Source organism: Periplaneta americana, chromosome 3 (genome assembly GCF_040183065.1).
Source record: "Periplaneta americana isolate PAMFEO1 chromosome 3, P.americana_PAMFEO1_priV1, whole genome shotgun sequence".
Classification (NCBI taxonomy): Eukaryota; Metazoa; Arthropoda; class Insecta; order Blattodea; family Blattidae; genus Periplaneta; species Periplaneta americana.
In genome coordinates this window covers 24944043-24970705 of record NC_091119.1, presented here as the reverse complement: position 1 = coordinate 24970705, position 26663 = coordinate 24944043, and the positions used below count along the sequence as shown (strand labels likewise).

At 33.7% G+C, this 26663-nt stretch overlaps 1 protein-coding gene across 1 annotated transcript in view; it reads left to right on the top strand.

The window, feature by feature from the left end:
* Window positions 1-26663, top strand: part of LOC138695860 (uncharacterized) — a 138139-nt gene that overhangs the window by 63522 nt on the left and 47954 nt on the right. The window lies entirely within an intron of this gene.

Below are 26663 nucleotides of genomic sequence, written 5' to 3'. Positions count from 1 at the left end.
CGTAATAAGCTCAACATATTATTCGTAATCTCAAATTTTCAGATACAAAAAGTGAAAAGGATTGAAAATGTCTCTTGCAAAAAAAAAAAACTAAATTAAAAAAATAAAGAATGGGAAATGACATGTAACGGATTTAGGAAAGAAATTATCTAGACATGCGATCGTCATTTGTTTACAGCATAGACAGTCGACTGAAAATGGCGCCTGCATTCAAACGTTTTGGTGAAGCTAACATTAGTGAAATAGAGTTTCAATAAATCAATTAATATAGGAAATTATGTAATTCAGTGCTCACCAGGTGACATCAAGAGAGACGACGTATGTAACTAATAGTAGTAAAATATAGGAAAGGTAGTGGCGAAAATTAAAAAAATATATATCCAGTAATTAAATTGTTGAGAAAAATTCATTTGAAATTGGAATTAACACAGAGAACTTTTGAAAACTGAAATTATTAAAACTACAAATAATCTCTTAGCATGCAACATAATAATTAAAGAATGACACTAATACAAAGTTACTCGTGATCATAACTCACCACATTTATTGAAACGATAAGATACTTACGATTAACATTGATATCAGAAACAATAGGAGCCACAGCTAGCTACAATTCTTTTCGCGTGATGGAGACATCGTATACTCTAATATAATTTGAAACAAGCATCGATCTCAAACGTGTCTCGCAACTAAGCAGAGGCTTTTGCAGAATAAAACTGTTCTTACATTATTTTGAACAATAATGACAAATTGTGTGTGATGCAAGTGCTAACTTTCCTCTTTGGTAACAAAAAGAGCCCTACGCATTAATAAAAAGAAAATTGGAGTAGGCCCTATAAACACAATAAATACTAAACTCTTGATGGTACGAACTTATTAATACAGATATTTCGCTTATGCTCAGTCCGTCTTATCTTATAATTCTCTGCGGCAATTGTACCTGTATTGAGAGGGTTTAATTATCCAGCAACGAATATTATGATTTACGGTACATTTCATTTAAATCCGAGGGAATGAGACATTTTTGGAAATTTTAAAGTCTTAATTATTACTTTTTCATTTATAAACCATCTTTATACAAAACCTATAGCGAAATGTTTAAATTAAATATTGATGTATCTGAAAAATATAATACATGTACCAACTCGTTGCAGTGTACCTTTGATAAGCACTCCTTGCGGAGGCTGGCGGTACTACAGACCGCCATGTTTTTTAGGGAACGATCCATGGTACTGTTGGCCTCCGCTGGGAGCGCTTATCAGAGGTCTTCAGCCTCTCTATAGTATCTAACTCGTTGATATAACCTCAAATATTTAGTTTTCTTCTACAATTCATTTGTTTTATTCCTACCATCTCTGGTTCATTTAATTACGGTAAAGAAAACATGCATTTTGCTATTTATTAATGACTATTCATTATGTTGCTATAACCTGAAATGTTCAGTTGTTTTTAAATAAATTAAATTTCAGATATTCGCGTTGTTCTTCTTGCAATAAAGGTAATAAAATTTGTGTGTTTTGCGAATATGAAAGAGGTAAGTCACTGCAATGAACATGAACATCATGATTATATTCCAATCAAAATGGCATCTTTCTCGCTTCGGAATTATCTCACTGAATAGAATTCGTAATTGATATTTTCTCTGTGTTAATTTAATTGAGCTTCTGAACTCATGTATGTTGTCATAATTTTTTCTCGACCTTCTGTATCGAAAAAAATATCATGACAACATACATTTTTAAACACCTAGAAACTATCAGCACTCGTTGTATTACTTACTTACAAATGGCTTTTAAGGAACCCGAAGGTTCATTGCCGCCCTCACATAAGCCCGCCAGCGGTCCCTATCATGTGCAAGATTAATCCAGTCTCTATCATCATACCTCACCTCCCTCAAATCCATTTTAATATTATCCTCCCATCTACGTCTCGGCCTCCCTAAAGGTCTTTTTCCCTCCGGTCTCCCAACTAACACTCTATATGCATTTCTGGATTCGCCCATACGTGCTACATGCCCTGCCCATCTCAAACGTCTGGATTTAATGTTCCTAATTATGTCAGGTGAAGAATACAATGCGTGCAGTTCTGTGTTGTGTAACTTTCTCCATTCTCCTGTAACTTCATCCCGCTTAGCCCCAAATATTTCCCTAAGCACCTTATTCTCAAACACCCTGAACCTATGTTCCTCTCTCAGAGTGAGAGTCCAAGTTTCACAACCATACAGAAGAACCGGTAATATAACTGTTTTATAAATTCTAACTTTCAGATTTTTGGACAGAAGACTGGATGATAAGAGCTTCTCAACAGAATAATAACACGCATTTCCCATATTTATTCTGCGTTTAATTTCCTCCCGAGTGTCATTTATATTTGTTACTGTTGCTCCAAGATATTTGAATTTTTCCACCTCTTCGAAGGATAAATCTCCAATTTTTATATTTCCATTTCGTACAATATTCTGGTCACGAGACATAATCATATGCTTTGTCTTTTCGGGATTTACTTCCAAACCGATCGCTCTACTTGCTTCAAGTAAAATTTCCGTGTTTTCCCTAATCGTTTGTGTATTTTCTCCTAACATATTCACGTCATCTGCATAGACAAGAAGCTGATGTAACCCGTTCAATTCCAAACCCTGCCTGTTATCCTGAACTTTCCTAATGGCATATTCAAGCGCGAAGTTAAAAAGTAAAGGTGATAGTGCATCTCCCTGCTTTAGCCCGCAGTGAATTGGAAAAGCATCAGATAGAAACTGACCTATACGGACTCTGCTGTATGTTTCACTGAGACATATTTTAATTAATCGAACTAGTTTCTTGGGAATACCAAATTCAATAAGAATATCATATAATACTTCCCTCTTAACCGAGTCATATGCCTTTTTGAAATCTATGAATAACTGATGTACTGTACCCTTATACTCCCATTTTTTTCTCCATTATCTGTCGAATACAAAAAATCTGATCAATAGTCGATCTATTACGCCGAGCACTCGTTGTATTATATAAGATAATTTTTTTATACTGTTTAATCTCTTAATAATAGGCAGATACACTTTGTATACGTAATTAAATTTATTCTGGATCAATTGTAAATGGTGGAAGGCAGATGAAATCGAAAAACTCGGAAGAAATCTGCCGACTCTCGTAATTTCTAGTAAAGTCTTGCAGTAACTGAGTGTGAACCAACCCGAATTTTACAAAATAAGGATGAAATTAATTTTCAATTCCTCAGACCTGAGAGACAAAAGATAAATCATGAAATTGAAAGAAGTCAATCCCTTTATAAGAGAATCCACCAGCTCAGGTTTGATGATAACATTTATTGCATTAGTTTCACTGTAGCGCTTCACCTTACTCAGTATCAACGCTCTAACGCCCTTATTCAAGCATGGGAGACGAATACTATATCGACTTTGAGGAGATGTTTATTGGGTCGGAAAGAAGGGCATCAAAGTGTAGAGGAAGTGAATTAGTAGCGCTATACGTTGTCATGAAATTTTCCGAGAAATGACAAATTAGGTTCACTCTGCCAAACATGCTCAGCAACTCTAGCTTCAATATCGCGACGACGGATCGAACAGATGCGTCCTACAGCAGCAGAGATCCATACAGATGTGAATTCTAGGAATCAGTATATTCCTAGCGCTGCATCGTTTGCTGGAAAACAGCAATATGCTCCTGTCGAGTCGACACAAAGAAGCAGTGACAAAAGCTATCAAAACTTGTACAGAACTTGAAAATTATTTTCAAACGGGATCCGTCTGTCATAAGATGCATAACCTCTTTAAAATTATGTCACTTTTAACGTTTCAACTAAGAAAGTTTTAAGTTTTAAAGAAGTGTTAACGTGAGCAAGAAATAATGTTATTTTAGATTTAAATTACCGCTTCTTTAAAATACGTGTACATTATTAAATAAATTATTTTTTAGGTTTATATATATTCACTAAATATTTTATTATATTGATTTGAAATGCTAATATTCTATTTTATTCAATCTATTATAATATTGTATTATATTTCTTATTCAGAATATTCTGTTTTTCAAAATTCAGGATCTTGTAGTCTACCAAAATTGTTGGTCTGATGTTTTCATTAAAAATCTACTACTAGCAAACCATTAACGTTAGTGGACGTTTTTACGACTCTATTGGTGGGTTGCAAGAACGCATTTATTCCTTCGTTAGCTTCTAACGGACTAATAAATTCGAAAGACGCGTTGCAAGAAACATCTTTAGTGTTATTGGTCCGTTAAAGGATTCACTAACTTAGAGATCTGATTTCCCTCCTATAATAATATTTATTCCTCCGTTAGACAGCCATCTTACGTATATTTTGTGTATTGGCGAGTAGTTTATATATTTTGATTCATCGTAATGTTGCCTGTATGAGACTCAGGCATGCGATATTTTGTATAATAGGCCCATATACACGATAGTAAAATAATATTGCATATCGATGGCGAAAAAGTGATACCTTGTGTCTATACATTTGCAGGTAAATAAAAAAACTGTTTTAGAAATTATTTTTTCCAATTTTGTGAACATAATACTAATTTGGTTAATCTAAATAATAATAATAATAATAATAATAATAATAATAATAATAATAATAATAATAATAATGTAGTTAAACGACTGTAAATTGCCGTTCTTGTGGATACGAGGTATCTCTTCTTAGCCATCGACATAATACAGTAATTTGATTACTTTTATTTATTTATTTATTTATTTATTTATTTATTTATTTATTTATTTATTTGTTTACTTATTTATTCACTAATTCTTCGAAAAGCGAAGATATTATTTATTTCTTTGTTACAGACTCTAGCTCATCGTCTGACGACAAGGTTATGTGCTCTGTAGTCTGTCTTTTTATTTTCTATAAAATCAATGCTTTCGTGCGCTATTGCTAATAACAAATAGGTATATTTATCTTTCTCACTGAAACTTCTGTTCCTGATTTCTTTCTGGTCCGTATTAATCTAAATTTACTGTAAATATTGACAACAATAAAAGTAATTCCTCACATCAGTCAAGCAGCTGATGTTCACTTCTTATTCATTCACGTCCTATTGCGTCACTTGTGAAATCCAAAGATGCTTGGTTAACGATCCAATAACTAGCGGTCCGTTAAATTCCTGTTCTGCAACTCGACAATCCACTAACTTTAAAGGTCCACTAACTAATGGAGGAATATATTATTTATAGGTTTGTTTTCTTGCAACCCAGTATATATTACAGACGTGGACAAATTATTAACAAAATTGACGATATTTATGATAATTCTGTTTATAAAATTTGACTTTTCAATTTAGACTACAGTTGACAATTTTGCATATTTCTATCATTACAGTAGATAGAAATATGCAAAAATTTAAACTGTAGTAAATATTGAAGAGTCAAATTATGTAAACATGTCAACTCCAGTCTAAATTGAAGAGACAGATTTTGTAAAAATATATATTAAAAATCTTCAGGTTTCCTATTAATTTGTAAATATGCAAAAATATCAACTCCGGTTTAAATTGAAGAGTCATATTTTGTAAAAATATATAATAAAAATCTTTAGTTTTGCTAGTAATTTGGAAATATCCAAACTATCAACTGCAGTCCAAATTGAAGATTCATATTTTGTATAATATATATAAGAAAAATCTTCAGTTTTGCTAATAATTTGTAAATATGGAAATTACAATTATAGTCTAAATTGAAGAGTCAGATTTTGTAAAAATATATAATAAAAATCTTCAGTTTTGCTAGTAATTTGGAAATATCCAAACTATCAACTGCAGTCCAAATTGAAGATTCATATTTTGTATAATATATATAAGAAAAATCTTCAGTTTTGCTAATAATTTGTAAATATGCAAATTACAATTATGGTCTAAATTGAAGAGTCATATTTTGTAAAAATATATAATAAAAATCTTTAGTTTTGCTAGTAATTTGGAAATATCCAAACTATCAACTGCAGTCCAAATTGAAGATTCATATTTTGTATAATATATATAAGAAAAATCTTCAGTTTTGCTAATAATTTGTAAATATGCAAATTACAATTATAGTCTAAATTGAAGAGTCATATTTTGTAAAAATATATAATAAAAATCTTTACTTTTGCTAGTAATTTGGAAATATCCAAACTATCAACTGCAGTCCAAATTGAAGATTCATATTTTGTATAATATATATAAGAAAAATCTTCAGTTTTGCTAATAATTTGTAAATATGGAAATTACAATTATAGTCTAAATTGAAGAGTCATATTTTGTAAAAATATATAATAAAAATCTTTAGTTTTGCTAGTAATTTGGAAATATCCAAACTATCAACTGCAGTCCAAATTGAAGATTCATATTTTGTATAATATATATAAGAAAAATCTTCAGTTTTGCTAATAATTTGTAAATATGCAAATTACAATTATAGTCTAAATTGAAGAGTCAGATTTTGTAAAAATATATAATAAAAATCTTTAGTTTTGCTAGTAATTTGGAAATATCCAAACTATCAACTGCAGTCCAAATTGAAGATTCATATTTTGTATAATATATATAAGAAAAATCTTCAGTTTTGCTAATAATTTGTAAATATGCAAATTACAATTATAGTCTAAATTGAAGAGTCATATTTTGTAAAAATATATAATAAAAATCTTTAGTTTTGCTAGTAATTTGGAAATATCCAAACTATCAACTGCAGTCCAAATTGAAGATTCATATTTTGTATAATATATATAAGAAAAATCTTCAGTTTTGCTAATAATTTGTAAATATGCAAATTACAATTATAGTCTAAATTGAAGAGTCATATTTTGTAAAAATATATAATAAAAATCTTTAGTTTTGCTAGTAATTTGGAAATATCCAAACTATCAACTGCAGTCCAAATTGAAGATTCATATTTTGTATAATATATATAAGAAAAATCTTCAGTTTTGCTAATAATTTGTAAATATGCAAATTACAATTATAGTCTAAATTGAAGAGTCATATTTTGTAAAAATATGCTATATAGATCTTCAGTTTGCTAACAATTTGGAAATACGCAAAAATATCAACTGTAGTCCAAATTGAAGATTCATATTTTGTAAAAATGTATAATAAAAATCTTCAATTTTGCTAATAATTTGTCCACGTCTGTAGTAATAATACGACAGTTAACCGGTAAATAACCAATAAATACGTTCTTGCAGTCCGGCATCCTCATCTCGAGTAAGTTGAGGTGGTGGGGAGCATGAACCTGCTACTAATCTGATTATTCACCATGAAGCCCGTATTAATTTTGGGGCGGCAGTATTGTGCCGCATGAAAGCTACAATGCTGCAATAGACGAGCATTTATGCGGCGGCGAATGTATTCTTAGAAGCTGCTGCGTCCATGCGCACCAGTCCATTATCATTGTCAACCTCATGACTGCTCAGAGGCGCTCTGCAGGATTACCGAAACCACAAGCCTCGGGCAGACTGTAACTAATCACGTGCCTCACAGGCTTCCAGCTTCACTTCCATGAAACCATAGATTTGCAATTCCGCAGAGACTCGGCGGATGAAATGAATTTCAGCTTTACAGAATTTTTGAAGTAATAATCTGGCTAGAATTAATCAATACTGTGAGCAGGAAAGGTCGTAGTACTCTGCTTCCAGGGAAGTGTATGTTAGTTTACGGAATTTTGTGTTAAAGAACTCAGTTGACTGCTTAAAATATCAATATTTAATATTGAATTTAATTGAAAACAGCATGTCGAGAGAATGCCAACAGAAAGATGGCCAAAGGCAGTGCTACATTACCGTCCTTATGGACAACGATCTGTTGGAAGACCATTAAAAACTTGGCGTGAGAGCATTGAGACCGCAACAGACCACTAGGTCTAGTGCTTGAATTGGATGATGATGATGATTAAAACCCGGATTTCTAAGCACAAACAATAAAATAAGCAAGCAAATAAGCACGAAAAATGGTGAAAATAAGCACAAAAATAAGAAAAACGAATTCACGCAAATATGATGACAAATTCTTTGTTTCGTAGAATGCTGATTGAGAGGTTTTTGTAGGTGGCATTCCTTAACTACAACAGCGAGCAATCACACACACCTTATTGAACCAACGCGTGTTGCACAACTTGCACACTGCAGCTTGGAACCAGTGTTGCCAACACATAAATTGTATCCCCGTCATTATAACACCTGGAAATCCGTCATAATCCGTCAACATTTAAAAAATAAGAAAAAATAAATAAATATTATATAAAGCAAATTTTAACACAACTTATTTACCACTTCAGATTAAAATAATAATTCGTCAATATCTAACTTAATTACGAGGAAATCTCAGACAGGGGATTCTTAAACATAGTAGACTACGGAACAGGCAAGGTTGTTCAAATGAAAAGTAAAATCTCCCAAAAATTAAACAATTAAAAATGACAGCAGCTAAAAATGTCAAAAGACAATGTAAATCATAATTGCCTCCAGAAAATCCGTCACCCGTCAAAGCCATTTTTTTCCGTCCGCTACATTGAAATTCCGTCACTTTTGACGGAATTTTCATCCAGTTGGCAACACTGCTTGGAACTCGGGGATTCACCATCTATGCACATGACATCATTCCGATAAGTGCGATAACTGACTGACCTGCCTAGTCTCAGAAGCTTGGAGGGGAATCCCAAGGTTCTCGCCTAATTACAACTACGCAGTATTATTTCACAACATCCTGTGTCATACCCTAGCATTGCTTTCTTACGCATTCGACTGAAGTTCATTTTTTATTAGCTAATAAAAAATTAAATCAGTGATAAGTGGCGGCTAAGAGTGATATATGCACTTTTAAAATTACAGCTTTGGGTAAAATATACTGTTTTACTTAAAAAATTGTAAAATAAGTAAACAAAACGTTTTCCTGCGAAATGAGGATTTATAAGCACTAACAAACATAGTTAAAACTGCTTACTGTACTCCAACCAGGAGAAAGTCTCAGGGGAATGAGACGTAGCAGGGTAATGCTATGAATGAATGTTGATGTCATAAGATGTCATAAGGTCATACACGTGGGTACACGCATCTCTATTGGGTAACTCTCAAACCACAAACGATAAAACTGATACACACATACTGTCGACCTGGTTGGCGAGTTGGTATAGCTCTGGCCTTCTATGCCTAAGGTTGCGGGTTCGATCCCGGGCCAGGTCGATGGCATCTAAGTGTGCTTAAATGCGACAGGTTCATGTCAGTAGATTTACTGGCATGTAAAAGAACTCCTGCGGGACAAAATTCTGGCACATCCGGCGACGCTGACATAACCTCTGCAGTTGCGAGCGTAGTTAAATAAACCATAACACACACACACACACACACACACACACACACACACTACACACATACTTATACTACCCTAGTTACAAAATCAGATCACGGTTAATCTCCTGGTCTTTTAATCTCTCCATGCAGGAAATAACATATGCAGGAGAGCGCATGTTTTTTAAACTGACGTTATAACTGTAATACTATCTATCTACTTAGCTCCAATAGATGACGCAATAGTAAGCACATTCCTTTCACGGTTAATCTCCTGGATGGAGAACAGTACCTAGGTGTGTCTTACGAAGTATAACCTTTCTGCTTACCTTCAAAATCGTGGAAAAGAACATGCATTTTGCTTAGAAATCCGAGCTTTAATGATGATAATGATGATGACATGATGATGGTGGTGATGATGATTATGATGATGTAAAAAAAAAGAATTCTTTGATGAAAAAATAATTTTGATAGCTCTTTAAATGTCATGCTCCATTACAGCTTTAAAAAAATATGTAAACATATTTGTAATCAGAATGGAATTGAATCCATTTGGGTATGAAAATATACATTCTATATAATTTATTTCCAAGAAACAGTGTGCCCAGGCATCCTGGATTGCCAAAAACACAGAATAATACACATATAAGAATAATAACGATTACAGTAAATAGATGAGTCAACTTGAAATGTAAACTTAGAGCTTAAATTTAAGAATTAATAAATTTGTACATATATTGTAACAATCACACACTAACGGATAGAAGGGGGGGGGGGAATTATGATATTCCGTACAAATGATTTTTCAGAATTGCCACAGACCCTTTAATGCTAGAAGTAATTATTTTTGGAATGATGTCATGGATTCCAAATATTTTGATAGTGTTTACAGTTGATCGTGGGATGATACCCCTCGCTCCGATCATTAAAGTGAAGTAGCCAATAAATTTTTTTTGGAAAATTTTGATGATTTTCAGTGGACTCTCCCCTTAGGATTTACTTCTAGGCCTATGCGTATATACGTCTTTCACTATTAAGCTATTGTTTGTTGAATATGTTTATTTAGAGTCGACGGCAATTCGGAAGGCGGTAGTCTGCTAGCGTTTGCGTCGAGAGAGACAGATAGAGCAAGGCAGCGTACAACATTGCCACATCGTACTTCACGAGCACGTGCAATACAAATAGCGCAGGAGAGAATTTATATTATCAAAAGACAATAATGACCTTAGCCGTTGATTACTGTAAGCATGACACCAAACAAAAACTCTTTCCTTCACTAACAATATTCTTCGCACGGTTCTCAATCCCACACCACATGCTTCTGCAGTCGTTTTTTACATGTTGGCAACGTTGCTGCCAGCATCAAGATGGCCGGCAGCGTTCTGCTGTTAACGTTTTTAAAATAATTATACACCTTAAACACTATTGTCCGCGTCTGCTTGTGTAATACTTGTCTTTTTACAGTCTCTTCTTCCGTTTATTTACTTTACATACACACAGTAAATGTTAGTTTATGCTCGACCATGCCCAAATGTAGTAATTATACACCTGGTAGCAGACCTTTAATGCATGTCATTAAAGTACACCTACTCATTAAAGGTCAGGTCTTTCAGCCAATGACGACTCAGGTTACAACTGTTCAGCCAATGACAGGTCAGCTTTCTACCGTTATAAAACCGCAAGTATCGATTATTCTCGGATATGCAATCGAAAGAGAATTAGCGAAAAGTCATGGAGGCTGGAAATCCAATACTGTCGCAGAAGGTTATGTTCTGTTACTATAATAATTAGCAAATAATATTCAAATAAATTCAATTTGTCATCTCGTTTTTCAATGTCTAATTTAATTTCAATATTATCTCTGTAGGTTCTTATGGCCTAGCAAGGTCAATGTGGACATCTGTTCCTCGGAAAAAATCAATACTTTCGCGTCTGCGCACATCTCACAACATACGGGACATTGCTCAAAAATTAATAATATCAAGTTAGAAATATGGTCGAGCATAAAAAGTCGTATGAAACTCGCCTATAATGGTAATTAAGAAGCTCGTATGAAAATTATGAAACTCGCTTGCGCTCGTTTCATAAATATCCATACTCACTTCTTAAGTACCTTCATTATAGGCTCGTTGCATAATGTACTATTTACTTATTCAATGTATTGAAACACTCGCACGTGAACAAACGAACTCGGAAAGTGCTTGTTATAGACTGATTCTGATTGGTTCTACTGTACAAGCTTGTGATGTCACATGCCAGAAATGCTACGGCGCATATAGAAGCTAACCTCCTTCCGAAATCCCGTCTAGTCTAGTAGCCACAGACATTTAATTTGCCTTTACGGCGAAGCGAATTTATTGATAAGAGGTAAAAGAAGTCTGAAGTTCAGCAAGTAGAAAGTTACAAATTCTATTACTTTGTGTACACATTCAGGTCAACTTGTTGCTGGCAACACATGTGGAGTTATAAAAGAAGTGCAAGGAAATCTGCTAACAGTTAAGACACACCACCAAGATTTATATTTCCCTTTTTAGACTCTTCAGATAACACGTTACATTTCTCTCCTCTGTGCGGGCCATGTAAAGAAAACTTGTGAAACATTTTTTGTTGCGATCCATAGCTCAGGAAATGCCAACCGCATCCCTATCGCCTTTACTCCCGAGAACTGAGGATGGGTTCTTGTTATGCCTTGGGTGTTCTAGCTCAAGGAAGAACTTGTGATCTTTATAGTAATTTTCCTTGAAGCCGAACTTCTATATAAGATGACGAGGGATGTGGCAAACTCGGCTTCTTTCTGTGGATTGGTACAATTCAAACTCAATACGGACAGTTGTCGCCAAAATGAAGTCATTACATATTCTCTTGTTTCATTGCATATGGTACAAAAAGTTCGTCTTCTTATTATTATTCATTCCAGTGAATCTGTGATTGTTTCGGATATGGAAGAGAAGATATGCTTTGCATCAGTTGCCTTGATACATTTTATGTATTATTTTACGTTTTTGGTTTAAACGTTTATTTTATTTTTAATGTGCTAGGGCATTCGATAAATAATTGCAACAATGCTGTAAATCAGTGCTCCTAGCGGTAACCCTCGAAATCTTGTACTACGTAATAGAGCAGAGTTTAGAATAACTCTTCTCGGGTTCTCAAGCAGGTGAGTTGGAGATTTGCTTCCAAGCTTTCGACGGCTAGCTCTGCCATCTTCTTCATTCCCAGAAGAAGATGGCAGAGCTAGCCGTCGAAAGCTTGAAAGCAAATCTCCAACTCACCTGGCTGAGAACCCGAGAAGAGTTATTCTACATCAAACGCCGGGAAAGCCTCAAGTCATACAGAGCAGCGTTTGTTTCATAAATCTGCAATATTGAAAGTTTCGAAGTAGCATATTATGTAGGCTAAATATAATGGCAGTTTCTGATTTATAGTAAACAGTACAGCCCTGAAGATGTTTTTCATAAAAACCCAAGTTGCAAGAGAAAAACATGCAACTCGGTGCTTTAATAATAATAATAATAATAATAATAATAATAATAATAATAATAATAATAATAATTTATTTTAGCTGGCAGAGTTAAGGCCGTAAGGCCTTCTCTTCCACTCAACCAGCAAAAAGTATATATACATATGCATGAATTTACAAAGGGCTTTAGGGCATTACAAGAAGCCTGTGGGAGAGAAATCCTACCATATTGAATTATTTCAAGTTGGGTGGAAGAGGCATTCGCTTTCAATCAAGAGTTGACATCCCAAGATCTTTAGGTTGATCAGTGAAAGATTTTTTTTTTTTAATTTTAGTTGGTTATTTAACGACGCTCTATCAACTACTAGGTTATTTAGCGTCGATGGGATTGGTGATAGCGAGATGATATTTGACGAGATGAGGTCGAGGATTCGCCATAGATTAGCTTGCATTCACATTACGGTTAGGGAAAACCTCGGAAAAAACCCAACCAGATAATCAGCCCAAGTGGGGATCGAACCCGCGCCCGAACGCAACTTCTGATCGGCAGGCAAGCGCCTTAACCGACTGAGCCACGCCGGTGGCTTCAGTGAGAGATATATCCAGAAATGCTGCTGCAGATGGACGCTATGAAATATTTCATGTAAAACAATTTTTATCTCGAAAAGGAAGCAAAAACGAGCAAAACTGTATTAAACGATTTGTTTGAAATAGTATCTCAAAGAATAACCACCTGAAATTTACGACATTACTTACAGTGCACTCTGTATATAATTATTATGTAAGTGTAATAATGACACAAGCATTTTTTATTATACAAAATTAAACACAAGTTAAAATTTGTTAAAAATCGGATGTCTGTGAAAAAACTACGTTTCAAATATTTTATAAGGATATTCATAAATATGTTCTAGTAGAACATAGTATAATATTAATAATAATAAAATATAGTAGTAATAATAAGAACATTAATAATAATAATAATAATAATAATAATAATAATAATAAAATAATAGTAATAATAATAATAATAATAATAATAATAAAATAATAGTAGTAGTAATAATAATAGTAGTAATAATAATAATAATAATAATAATAATAATAATAACAGTAATAATATAGAAAATTTAAAATACCGATAATGTAAATTGTAAACAGTTTTAATAATGATTCCCCCCTCCCGACAAAATTCTGCGTACGCCACTGGTTGAAATCGTCATTAAATATAATACATATTCGTAACCAACAATACACATTACTGTACGACTTCCTGCTCATATAATCAGCGTGGAGCGAAGTCCCCCTTAGCTCATCTAACAAAATCACAAGCAACAGATACAAAGTCTCTTTGCAAACAGACAGAGATATCACCGTCCTCGTTTGGAATAGAATCTGAATCCGCTGTATTTGTATCCTTACACGCTGAGATTAGAACCACTAGAGTAATGGAGGGGATTGTCGGATAGGTCTGGTAATGTCGGATAATCTCGGATAACATATTTCTTTTCCATCGAATGGTGCAATCTGATGTGAAAATAATGCATTAAGTTCTCTACAAGTCGACGAACATCTGCATGAATAGCCATTACTGTTGAGTGCTTCACTGTGTGTGAATAGCGTGTTTTCAACGTGACTGCAAAAAAAAACTTTTTGAGGGTAAGTAATGTGATTTATTCGTTACAAGTTATTCTTATATTTACACAACACGGTATGCACTGTTTGATATACCATAGATAAGTCTTCTTAATTCTCTAATTGCAGAAATGCTATCGACAACATGTTTCATGCAGCTGGCTTGTTTTACTGTTTGTGAAGAGTCGGCCAATGTCGGATACTAGCTGAGGGCAATGTCGGATACTAGCCGAGGGCAATGTCGGATAGTATCCGACATTAGCGGCTGTCTTTCAATGCTGCTCGCTACATAAAAGCTCCCTTAAATCCATTTATATGTTTTCTATAACAAACCACTACATTTTTACTCATGGGTATTTTTAATTAATGTAAGTAATTAATTTTCTAATTAATCGAATATTATGAAGTAACGAATTGTTTCTTCTTGTGAAATTTTTAGATGCCTAAAGTAAAAGAAAAAAGAGATTCAGTCTAAAAAAATTGAAGTCTGAAGATATGGTAAATGCCATTGTCGCAGTACGGGAGAAAAGAATTGGGCTATCTTGCTGCTTCCAAAAGATTCAATGTACCTCGATCAACATTATTTGATTATGTAGGTCCAATTCTGAGCCTACCAAAGCCGTTAAATCGAAACTTGGACGAAAACTAATACTCCCAGCTTCACTTGAAGAGAAGCTAGTTGACTATGTGTTAATGATGGAGAGAAAATATTTTGGATGAACCAGAAATGATGTTAAAAGGCTTGCATATCAGTTGGCTAAACAGAACACTATTGTAATAGTTTCTGATATGCAATATATTATTTTAAATGCATTATCATACCTCTTACATAATAATGTCTAACGTATCCGACATTAGCTTCCCATTCTGTCAGTGATGATATTATTTCTGTTTTGTCTTTGCAAGTTATACAGCAAATACATATTATGTAAATAACCTAATACTTATGCACAATCTGCAGGAAACCCAAGAGGTTATTATAATACTAAGTAATTTCAGTTCTAACTTTTTTCAATTACCTTTATTTTGAAACATCAAAATAGTATCCGACAATACCCTCCCTTACTCTACTAAGAATCGTGGTTTTATTCTGTTTGTTTGACCAATAATCTCTTTAAAAAAATAAGCCAAAATAACTTGTTCATGTAAACAGCCAATGACTAAATCTACCTTATACGTCATGCTTGAACGAAGAAGGAACAAACAAAGCGTTTACAGCAGATAGAACAAAGAACGAAGTTGGGATGTGTTGTGAAACTTTCTGTTGTTTGATATTACTCACCAACAGAGGTAGACCACCCAACCTACAACTCAGTAAGGCGGGCTGTATTTGTCATGCTAAAGTGCAACGTGTGCATTTCAGCAAAGCAGTACCAGAGAATATGACTTGATAATTGTGCGAGAAAGTTAATCTGTCTTCTAGTTCTCTCATTAGATATAAACGTGTTATTTCATTAAGTGGGTCATTTAGGAAATAAAATGGATAAAAGAATTTTGTACACGTGGAATTGTACAAATATGTATTGCATTAATTCTCTAGATTTTGTTACCTTTTTATTTCATCAGTTATTTAATGTACAGTAGTGACTAATTGAGACAGCTCTATTTTTTTTTTTTTTTTTTTTTTTTTTTCATTTTTGAGTTGTTTATGCACAGAGGACAAAAAATACGCTCTATCATTTGGTCGAAGAATAAGTAGTTCCAAGAATTACATTCACAGTTATAATACATTTTTGACCTGCCTTTTCTATAGGTACATGCTTATTGTTTGGCGGTAAGATTTTCTTCATTATCTCGAAAAGTGCTGAATTAGAACTGCCTCCTTTTTCCTACAAACCCCTCAAATGTAAAGTGATTTAAATTGTATGAAGAAAAATTGTTATTTAATTTATTTCTAAAATTCTTACGCTCGTAAATCAGTAATAAAACTAATATTTTTTAACTGCTACTTCTTTATTTGACGTTTCTTTTCAAACGAAAGGCTTTATACATTTTAAAATGTACATAACTTTCCAACAATTAAGATGTATAAATAATAAAAAAACATGCATTCCTAGTAAACTTGGTAGAATGCCCGCAGTTTTGTCGTAATAATGAATCTTTCAGAATAAGCTGGCCAGAGATTGCACAAATATTTGCTTATGATATTATTGTCATACGTATTAAATGACAATTTTTTTTACTGGGGTGAAAATATGTCAACATAAACAATCATTAATAAAGATTAATTATTTGAATAATACTAATGCAAAATATAAAATCATAACTACTTGCTCGTAAAATTGAATAAGCAAGAAACGATATTTTGGAAGCTCTTCAACAAACATAGTATCACCGCGGTAAGAAAAAAAAAAAGGCGATCAAGCACCATTCCTTTACGAGTATGATATGTATTTATTTTGAGTACATCGGTATTTTTAAAGTGTTAAAAACGTAAGGCAATTTTGAAGCGAAATTTCGTTTTGAATAATAACTTCATAGATTACATATGAAGATTATGAGCAATAGAAATACATTTCTGAAATGATCTGTAACAAGATACAGGGTACTGGACAAAGAAAGGGAACAAAAGTAAAGCAATAATATTGGAAATACCATATTATGAGAATGCAAGACGACAAAACATTAAGGGTCATATTCATAGACATTCTTAGCGCGGGCTTCCGGTGGATGATCAGCGAACTAAAGTTTTTCGTATTCATAAACCAGTGTTAGCGATATGATATGAATCCTGTACAAGTAATCAGTCGATAGCCAGGGCTAGTTTAGCATGCTCGTAGTGCGGGCTAGCGAAATGTCTATGCATAGGACCCGTAAAGATTTTCTCGAATAACAATCAGAGAACCTTCACATAAGTTGTAAATAAAAAAGAGGGGAAAGAAACTGAGGGAATTGCGATCTGAAGATATGTGCTTGACAGAGCTAAAAACTATTATTATTATTACTTGCAGTAGCAGTAGCAGTAGTAGTAGTAGTATTTATATTATTACTAGTGGCTTGTGCAGCAAAAGGTGCAAACTAAATTCGTTAGACGTTCAAATAAAAATTTTTTAGATATATTTTCAATGAAAAATACCAGACATTTTGAAAGTTATTTTCTTCCATAATAATGAAACATATTCCGTATGAATGTTTTTTTTTTAATGCCAAACACTTTTTCTTGAACTTATCCACCTTAGTTTTTGAGTTTCAACTCGAAAACGCAAGTAACAATGTCAGGACGATCAGTAAGTTTTTCATGTGGCAGTAAAAAAACAGCTATTTCAGGTCATTGTGAATTGTAATTAAAAGTTTAAAGAAGTAAGGTTTGCTATGCTTTCGAACAATAGACACAGCATCTTGGTATAGCTGTTGCATATGGAGTTTGAAATGTAGAGGGTAAAATCATTTTATCCTGCTAAGAGATCTTGCTGAAATGATCGGTAGATTACAAAATGTTGTAGGCCTCTTATTTTATCAGCAATTAATACCGTCTTTCCTTAGGAACTGTAATTTTTGCGCTCTCTCGAGCCTATACTGAAGAGAATGACGTATATAAGTATCTACACCACACCGCCATTAAGTACATGAAAAAGACTCAACACCACTTGATTAATAACTATAAAAATATTTGATTTTAATAACAATATTATTATCTTATATATCTAAACATCATGGCATTAACTATAATAATATTTCATTTCTAATGGTAATAATGTCATCAAACCACCTCAAGTTTTGTAGATTTTAATATCCAATACACAGCTGTACTCAGAAAATTTCACACCGCAGAATCAGACCTGTAAATTATTTTTAGCAAGTCTTGAAGTTTTTAATAACCAATTGAATTTGAACTCTAAATATGTCAGCAATCCTGCAAGTCATGGCCTTCGTGTAATAGCTTATTGTTTATTATAGTGTGTCATTTGTTTTATTCTGAAATGCAATTAGTTCTCAAAACTGACGAAAGATGGATTTTGGAAAATAGGAAAATTATGTAGGAAAACTAACGTTTCACTGAAAGTTACTATTTTTCTGAAAATCCTTGGATGCCAAGCTTCAAAATGAGGGGTCATTCATTAAAATCCGTTCAGCCGTTTTGTCGCAATTTGCATTATCAGTTCAAATTATATATCGATTATTATTATTATTATTATTATTATTATTATTATTATTATTATTATTATTATACACATACGACAAAGAGTCGTTTTATTCTTCGCCGATTATAAATTTAATTGTATCATCACACGACTGGTCTACAGTTGGACCTATTTCTTGAATTCTGATATTTCTGAGTTTTCGGTAACCAAAACATTGAATAAGTGACGATTAACATATCTTGGAAGAACAAAGCCGGAGTCCGCCTTAGGGGAGAGATTCGTCTGCAGCACGGCCCACGCTTCCAGGAAGCTCTTTGGTTGCTGCACTATATAATTACAGCTGATCCTTCGCCATTACAAAGTTCTATACATAGAGAGAGACGGAGTACTCGCTTCCCCGCTCGAATCGTTACGCAGACCGAGGACCGAACAGGCGACTTCCGAGAACGCCTCCTCAACCGTCCCTCCCTACGTCAGCACTCGCGCGCTTCTTTGTCCACAGTTTCCAGAACTGCGGTGTAGGCCTACAAGCCAAGTTCCTTTCCTATTTTATTTATCACACTTCCTGAAAACCGAATATCGATGTAGCGCCCACTGATACAGCGGCACTCATGCTGAAGCGAAGAAATCGACAAGCAGAAAGGCAGGGAGTGAGCAATGGAGGGCGAGTGAGTGAGTGAATGAGTGGCTAAAAGAACGAGTGAATAAACGGGAGCGAGTGACTGTGACAACGAATGAATGAACAAACGAGAAAGGATTAAGAGTGAGTGAAAGAAAGAGAGAAAGAAAGAAAGAAAGAAAGAAAGAAAGAAAGAAAGAAAGAAAGAAAGAAAGAAAGAAAGAAAAAAAGAAAGAAACAAACAAACAAATGTTAGGAGCGAATAAATAAAAAAGAAAGCGATTAAGAGAGAATGATTGAACCAAAGAGCGATTAAGAGAGAATGAATGATTCAAAGAGCAATTAAGAAAGAATGAATAAACCAAAGGGCGATTAAGAGAGAATGAATAAACCAAAGGGCGATTAAGAGAGAATGAATAAACCAAAGGGCGATTAAGAGAGAATGAATAAACCAAAGGGCGATTAAGGGAGAATGAATGGACCAAAGAGCGATTGAGAGATTGAATGAACCAAAGAGCGATTAAGAAGGAATGAATGAACCAAAGAGCGATTAAGAGGGAATGAATAAACCTAAGAAAGATTAAGAGAGAATGTATGAACCAAAGAAAGATTAAGAGAGAATGAATGAATCAAAGAGCGATTAAGAGAGAATGAATGAACCAAAGAGCGATTATGAGAGAATGAATGAATCAAAGAACGATTGAGAATTGATTGAATCATGAAGCGATTAAGAGAGAATGAATGAACCAAAGAGCGATTAAGAGAGAATGAATGAATCAAAGAGCGATTAAGACAGAATTAATGAATCAAAGAGCGATTAATAGAGAATGAATGAATCAAAGAGCGATTAAGAGAGAATGAATGAACCAAAGAGCGATTAAGAGAGAATGAATGAACCAAAAAACGATTAAGAGGGAATGGATGAAAAAGAGAGTAATTTAGAACGAATGTGTGAACGAGAGAGTGAATGAATAAACGAAAAAAACACGAGCGAAGGAATGAAAGAGATCACAATTTAGAAAGAATACATGAAAAAGGGAGGGATTAAGATGGAATACTTATAACGAGAGATTGATTAAGAATGAATGATTATATGATAAAGAGAAAATATGTGCGAATGAATGAAAGAAGGAGCAAAAGGTAGGTAAGCTGGCAGGCAGACTGAAACTGGCATACCAATTAATTAAATTTAATTTCTTGTATGTTTGTAATCTGAATCTGAACGTTCACCTGGTCTGTCAGGCAGATGTCTCCTTTTCTTTGTGAGAAATTATCACTATTTTTACTAGGTATATCAAAATCCTGTCCGGTGTTTCTATAATTTACAATCTGGTTTTTTGTAGTACGAGTACTTCAATGTGTTCAAATGCTTCATATTTAGTATTATGTTTTGGTGCCTCATCTTCAGGTATGGAATTAGATCCTGTCAGCATAAAATTGTAATTATCTGCTATGGAGAAGAATTGTGTAACGTATAAACAAAACAAAGTGACACTTAATGGAGAATTAACTACAGTTCCAACACAGAATTCTAGAAAATTCCTCTTCCTAAGATCGTTGAGACAGAAATCTCCTTGTTTCCTGCATTGAATAATTACAGGACGTGGCAAAACATGTGACTTATACTAAAATTCACGGAATTCCTCTTCTATCACTCAATTGTTTTCCCTTCTTCTCTTACAAGCCTGCGAAAATAATGCTATTCTGCCTGCTTATGTAATTGTATATTTCCTCAGTTTGAACAATGCAGTTCTCATGGAACAATATTTTATTGACAGTAATTAGCTTCTTCAAAGCAATGTAATTTCGAGGAATATACTCAAGCTTTCGCATAATTTTCTAAAGACCTTCTATAGCTTTGAGCGAAGAATTTTCCTTATTAGTGGCAAATGAAACGTGCTTTTATCTCCAGCAGTTCGAATTATACCTGTTATTGTGGTCAGAAGAGGGATTCTTAAATTGTTATAAAGTTTTCTTTGGTGACTAAGTAAGAAATGTACGCCTACCACTCCACTTACAAAATATCTTTCGTTTTATTTCAACCCACAATATTAACAAGTCGCGCCTCTACAGGGAGCAAGCTCCACGATTTAATAACAAGTGGTCTAGACCAGGGGTTCCCAAACTTGTCAGCTTCTATCATATCAGGGATGTATAAATAGTGAAAAAATATACACATTCTCCTCCTTAGGTACTGGATCAGAGAACTTATCTTCCTTCCGTTCCCACGAGTTGGCTCATCGCTTACGTCAGCCGCGGCGAAAATGCGACTCACGAGCACATTGTGGCTCGCAGTGCTTTTCTCTTGCTTCCTACCTACAACCCCCACCCTCACCCTCTTACTCACTGGAGTCAAACTCCGTTCCATGTATATTTATCTCTGACCTGCGAGTGGCATATCGTCAAAATGGCTCTTTCGAAACCATGTACCTCTATAAAAACGAAAGTGTCAAGGAGGATCTTTTTTTTTTTTTTTTTTTTTGCTGACAATGTGATGACAATATTAAATGTATGATTTGTTCACAAGTATTACTAGGAAAACGGTTGTATAACATAAAACGGCATTATGAGTTACTACATGTCACTGATTAAACATTAAAAGGTTAAGTGGTGTTATTATTATTATTATTATTATTATTATTATTATTATTACCATCATCATCATCATCATCATCATCGCTGTACGTCGATCCTTTTTCAACAGATGTACGAATAATACGGTTAGATCTTCAATTCAAATTCACATATTTACAATGTGATGTTAAATGAAAGCTAGATGTAAGGACTTGACAAATGTTGAACTTTACAAATCTTTGGCAAAAAATAAATATTTGAAGCTTCGTTCTTTCGCTTGCTCTGTTGAAGCCATGTTCGCTACAACTTACGTTTGTGAAAAATTATGTTCAACAATGAAAATAGTAAAAATCAAATTTAGAGCACGACTGACAGACAAATACTTTCGTGACCAACTACGACTGGCAGTAAGCGACATAATTCCTGATTTTGAAACTCTGCCGCAGAGACATTCTGAAGACAATTAATTTTAGGTTGTGATATTGTGTCTTATGTTTTTTTGTTCATTTCTTTCTTCGTTACACGTACTAAACATTAGTTTGTAACCTTGTACTGTATATAATTTTATTTAAGTGCTTGATGTAAGGAAAATGAAAAACCGTTAAAGTCAGACAGTTGTTTCAATTCCCTTTCGGGTGTCCGCGACCCTCCATAGGTGCTATGCACGTTGCAGCTTACACAGTGGCTCGGCGCACGATAGCATTTTCGCCATCGCTGGCTTACGTGGTCTGTCAATATATTCGTTTTCCTCTTCATTTGTTGGGTAAGGTTGCCTAATTCCACGACATATTTAATAAAGTCTATATTTATGCCCAAATTCAGGTGTGCTTTACGGGAGATCAAGAGAAGGTGCGGTTAGTGTTCAGAGAAGACGTCAGGATGGGAAAAGTATGATGGGTGAAGAGATAGTGATTCCGTCACCACAAGGCAGTATTTTATCGTTTACGGGTACATTTAAGAGCCAAAAAAGTTATAATCTTAGAAGTTGGTGCATGAGCGGTAAGAAATAAATAAAAGGTCTGAATGAAATTACAACAGGAAGTTTGGTGATTTAATGTCGTAAATCGTGCTTTACTGTGATGAAAATGTGTTTAGGGGATCATAGATATAAAGTTATAAAATTGAAAAAAAAAAAAAAAAAAAGTTGGGAAATTACAAAGGGGCTAGTTAATAAATATAGTTACTGATTGAAGTTTACTGTAAAGAAGTAAATCTTCGAAAGTGATGTAGTGAAGTTATGAAAGATGATCTTAGTAATAGTATTTACAATTTTCTATGGCTTTTTTTCTGAGTGTTGATTGTGGTTAAGAAATTAATGATCAAACTAAACTGAACTAGATACTCATGTCAAGATTTAATAAGATTATAATGACGTGTATTAGGTAAAAAAAAGACCCCAATGATTATAACTGGATGGAGTGTTACGAGTTAGATGTAGTGTAGAAAGACGGAATTTTGTATAAATTTAGTTAGCAAGATTAGAATGCTGAAAGGAACGTAAGTGTGTAACGAACAGATGGTGGACATTTAAGATCAATAAGAAGAAATTGACTGTTTGGAGTTGGGTTAATAGCGAGAGTAGATGAGTTATTAGTTAAACAGGCTGTCGGGATTGCATGCTAATTGTAGTTATATTAATAGAAAGTTATGGTGAAACCCGTATACATAAGTTGTGGTACACCTTAATTAATATAAATGTTGATGAAAATAAATATCTATCTATATTTATTCCAAAATTGCACTAAAAATTTTTAAATAACACCTAAATGACGTTATTTGGACCTCAGCTACAGTTTTTACAACATTCAGTGTCAACAGTTTCACAAGTTTGATATATAATATATGATTCTTCATTGTTCTACAGTGGCCCCTAAATCCGTCACAGGGATCCAAATTCCGTGATAGTGGTTTCCTAATTCCGTGAGTGATATTCTAATTCCGTGACACTAAAATAATCCTCATTAACTACTCAGAAAACAAACGTGTATTTGGAAAAACACTTTAAGGACATGGTATATTGTTTTAATATGGATTAAGCAAGAAATTAACACATAAAAAGGGCCTAAGTGACAAATTTCATAGAAAATACTTGTGTAACTACAGGAATACATGTTACATATTAATATATTATAAACAAAATAAACTAAAAGTTAAATTCAATACAAAATTAAATTTGAATAAATTTAATTATAACACAATTATTTCTCATTATTTATTTTCATAACAACAGCAGTAATTAAGCTAAATATATGCCCTATTATTTTATTATAATTATAATTGATGCTTTCTATAACTTATTTCTATTATTGTTTCCACAAACTATTTTCTTTCATAGACATTAATTTCCACAATTTAGCCTTGGCATCACTAGTCGAGTGAACCAGGAAGGAGAAATATGAAAGCTCCTGTAGCATTGTTATTGTCTCACTATGTTTAAATAATCATACACATTGATTCAGCTGACTATAATCTACAGTAATATATCATTTTTATAATGCTATATTAATTCTTACCTCAAATATAAAATGTTTCTTCAGGAGCCGTAACAAGAGAAAGAAAAACTTACTGGTCAACCACCTTTCACTGAACAAAAGCTTTTGCAGTCGACTGCTTCTATTCAAAAGGCGGGTGGTCAATAGAATTGAAAAGAAGACATCTCCTGGCATCTGTTAGGTATTTCAAAAAACTTAAAAGTCGGAGACCACAACTTCATGACAATCCATTGAAATTTTATCACGGGATTAGGGGTATCACGGAATTAGGCACCTTTACCCGACATTATTACTTCTTTAAAAGTGTTATAATACACTTTATTTACATGCGTTATTTCTACATTTCTTTTATTTGTTCCATTTCACCAACTTTTGAATATCTGCTTTGTTCCCATATTATCGTATTAATTCATTTGGAAATTTACATAGTTTCTTTAGATCTTTTTAACTTCACTCTATTCTTTAATATAACAATACTATTGCTTTTCTCTTCTCCCATTTTCTGTGAAAATGTAGACCATCTTACAGCCCAGTCCTCAATCTTACTCACATATTATAAATACAGGGTGAACCGTAAATAATGTAATTAATTTCAGGGGGTTATTCTTTGAGATATTTCAAACAAAAAAATTAATACAGTCTTGCTCATTTCTACTTCCTTTTCGAGATAAAAACTGTTTTAGCCTCTATGAGACATTTCATAGTGTGCTAGAATTCCCATTATACCCAATCAATTTAAGATAACAGTGTATTATAATAATAAATTATTGAAATAAGTTTAGTTTTGTCCTTTAAATTTGATCCGAACATATATAACTTTTCATTCTGCAAAGAATTTTACAATGATTCAATTTCTGTGTGTTATTTTTTAACAAAGTTCGAATAAATTCTAAAATTATATTTATTTTAAGCATGTACCGTAACTTTAACGTTACTCAAAATCCATAGTCGTGGGTTAGAATCCCGCCTAGGACATTGGTAATCGTTCGTTGTTAATGCGATGTCGTGTATTGTTTTAGCTGGACGCCTAGGGTCGTGTTAATCGCATGCCAAGGGAATTTCGCAATGTATCCACCTAATATCACATCGAAAAAGTTTAATAATTGAGTTAAGGGTAAATCCCGACAAGGATATGAACAATTCTCGGTACAAACACATTTAACACTAGTAAGTACTTCATTACATAACGTAATACAAACATGCAAAAGTAGATAATCAACACAATCAATATCATCTACAGGATCAGACAAGGGAACGGGCGATTCTAAAGTAACAATATCTCTGGTAATACGGAAAGAACTGTCCACTCACCCTAGCCACGCTAAGCCGTTTAGTTACCATGAAGAGTTGTAGTGGTGCACAACATTCTTTTTCTGTCGAAAGTTATTACAAAAATAACAACGATCCTATCCGGTCTGCTCTTGCAATTAAAACGTGGGTTAATAATAAATTCGAGGAAAAATTCTCCAGATGGAAGAAGAACCCGTCTTTATTGCACAGTAAAATGTTGCGTTGCTCTATGCACGACAAACGTCTTAGATGCAAAGATTAATTAGCGCGATGTCATCTTTAAATTATAAAGGGCAAACTATGTTCTTTCAGATCTTACACGTGGAAATTTATTAATAAATATTTAAAAGCTCATAACCATACTGTATTTAAAAAAGAATGACCCAAAGTTAAAGAATTATATTTAATAATGCAAATGGGCTACCATTACAAAACGAATTAGGCCTACAGATTATTGATTAATTCCATAAGTTTTACTCACCATAATTATAAATGCTTTATGTGTCCTCCACCTGTTGCACGGACAACATCGAGGCGATAGCTGAATTCTTCCCAAACGCGTCTGAGAGTGTCTGCACAGAATTTACTGCAGCCGTGATTCTGCTTCTGAGCTCATCCAAGTCAGCGGGTAATGGTGGAACATCAACACATTCGTTTACATATCCCCATAAGAAGAAATCACATGGTGTGATGTCTGGAGATCTTGCGGGCCAAGAGTGTAGTGCCAAATCTCGGGATCCCGTGCGTCCAATCCAACGTTGAGGCAATGTTTCGTTTAGAAACAGACATACTTCGTTATGCGAATGTGGCGGTGCTCCGTATTGCTGAAAAATGAAATCTTCAGAATTTTCAATAATTTGTGGGAACAGCCAAACTTACATCATTTCAAGATAAGAATTTACAGAAATTATGTTATGAAACTACGGACTACAGTAGCGTTTGTTTGGGCGCTAGTAGTGGAATCTAGCGGTAATCATATGAAACTTTGAACGACCGTCCATGTGCTATAAGTTTTATTCATTTGGGGTTCCTGGTTTCGGAAATATAAGGTTTTAAAATTGGGTCATTCTTTTTTAAACATGATGTATTATAATCGCCAGTTCTGTACATTTAATGAATGAGTACTTACTTTTAGTCCATTCCTTCCCCACTTTCAAGAGGATCGAGAACCAACAATCACAATGACGAACATGTGTGTGTGTTTTACACAAATCTG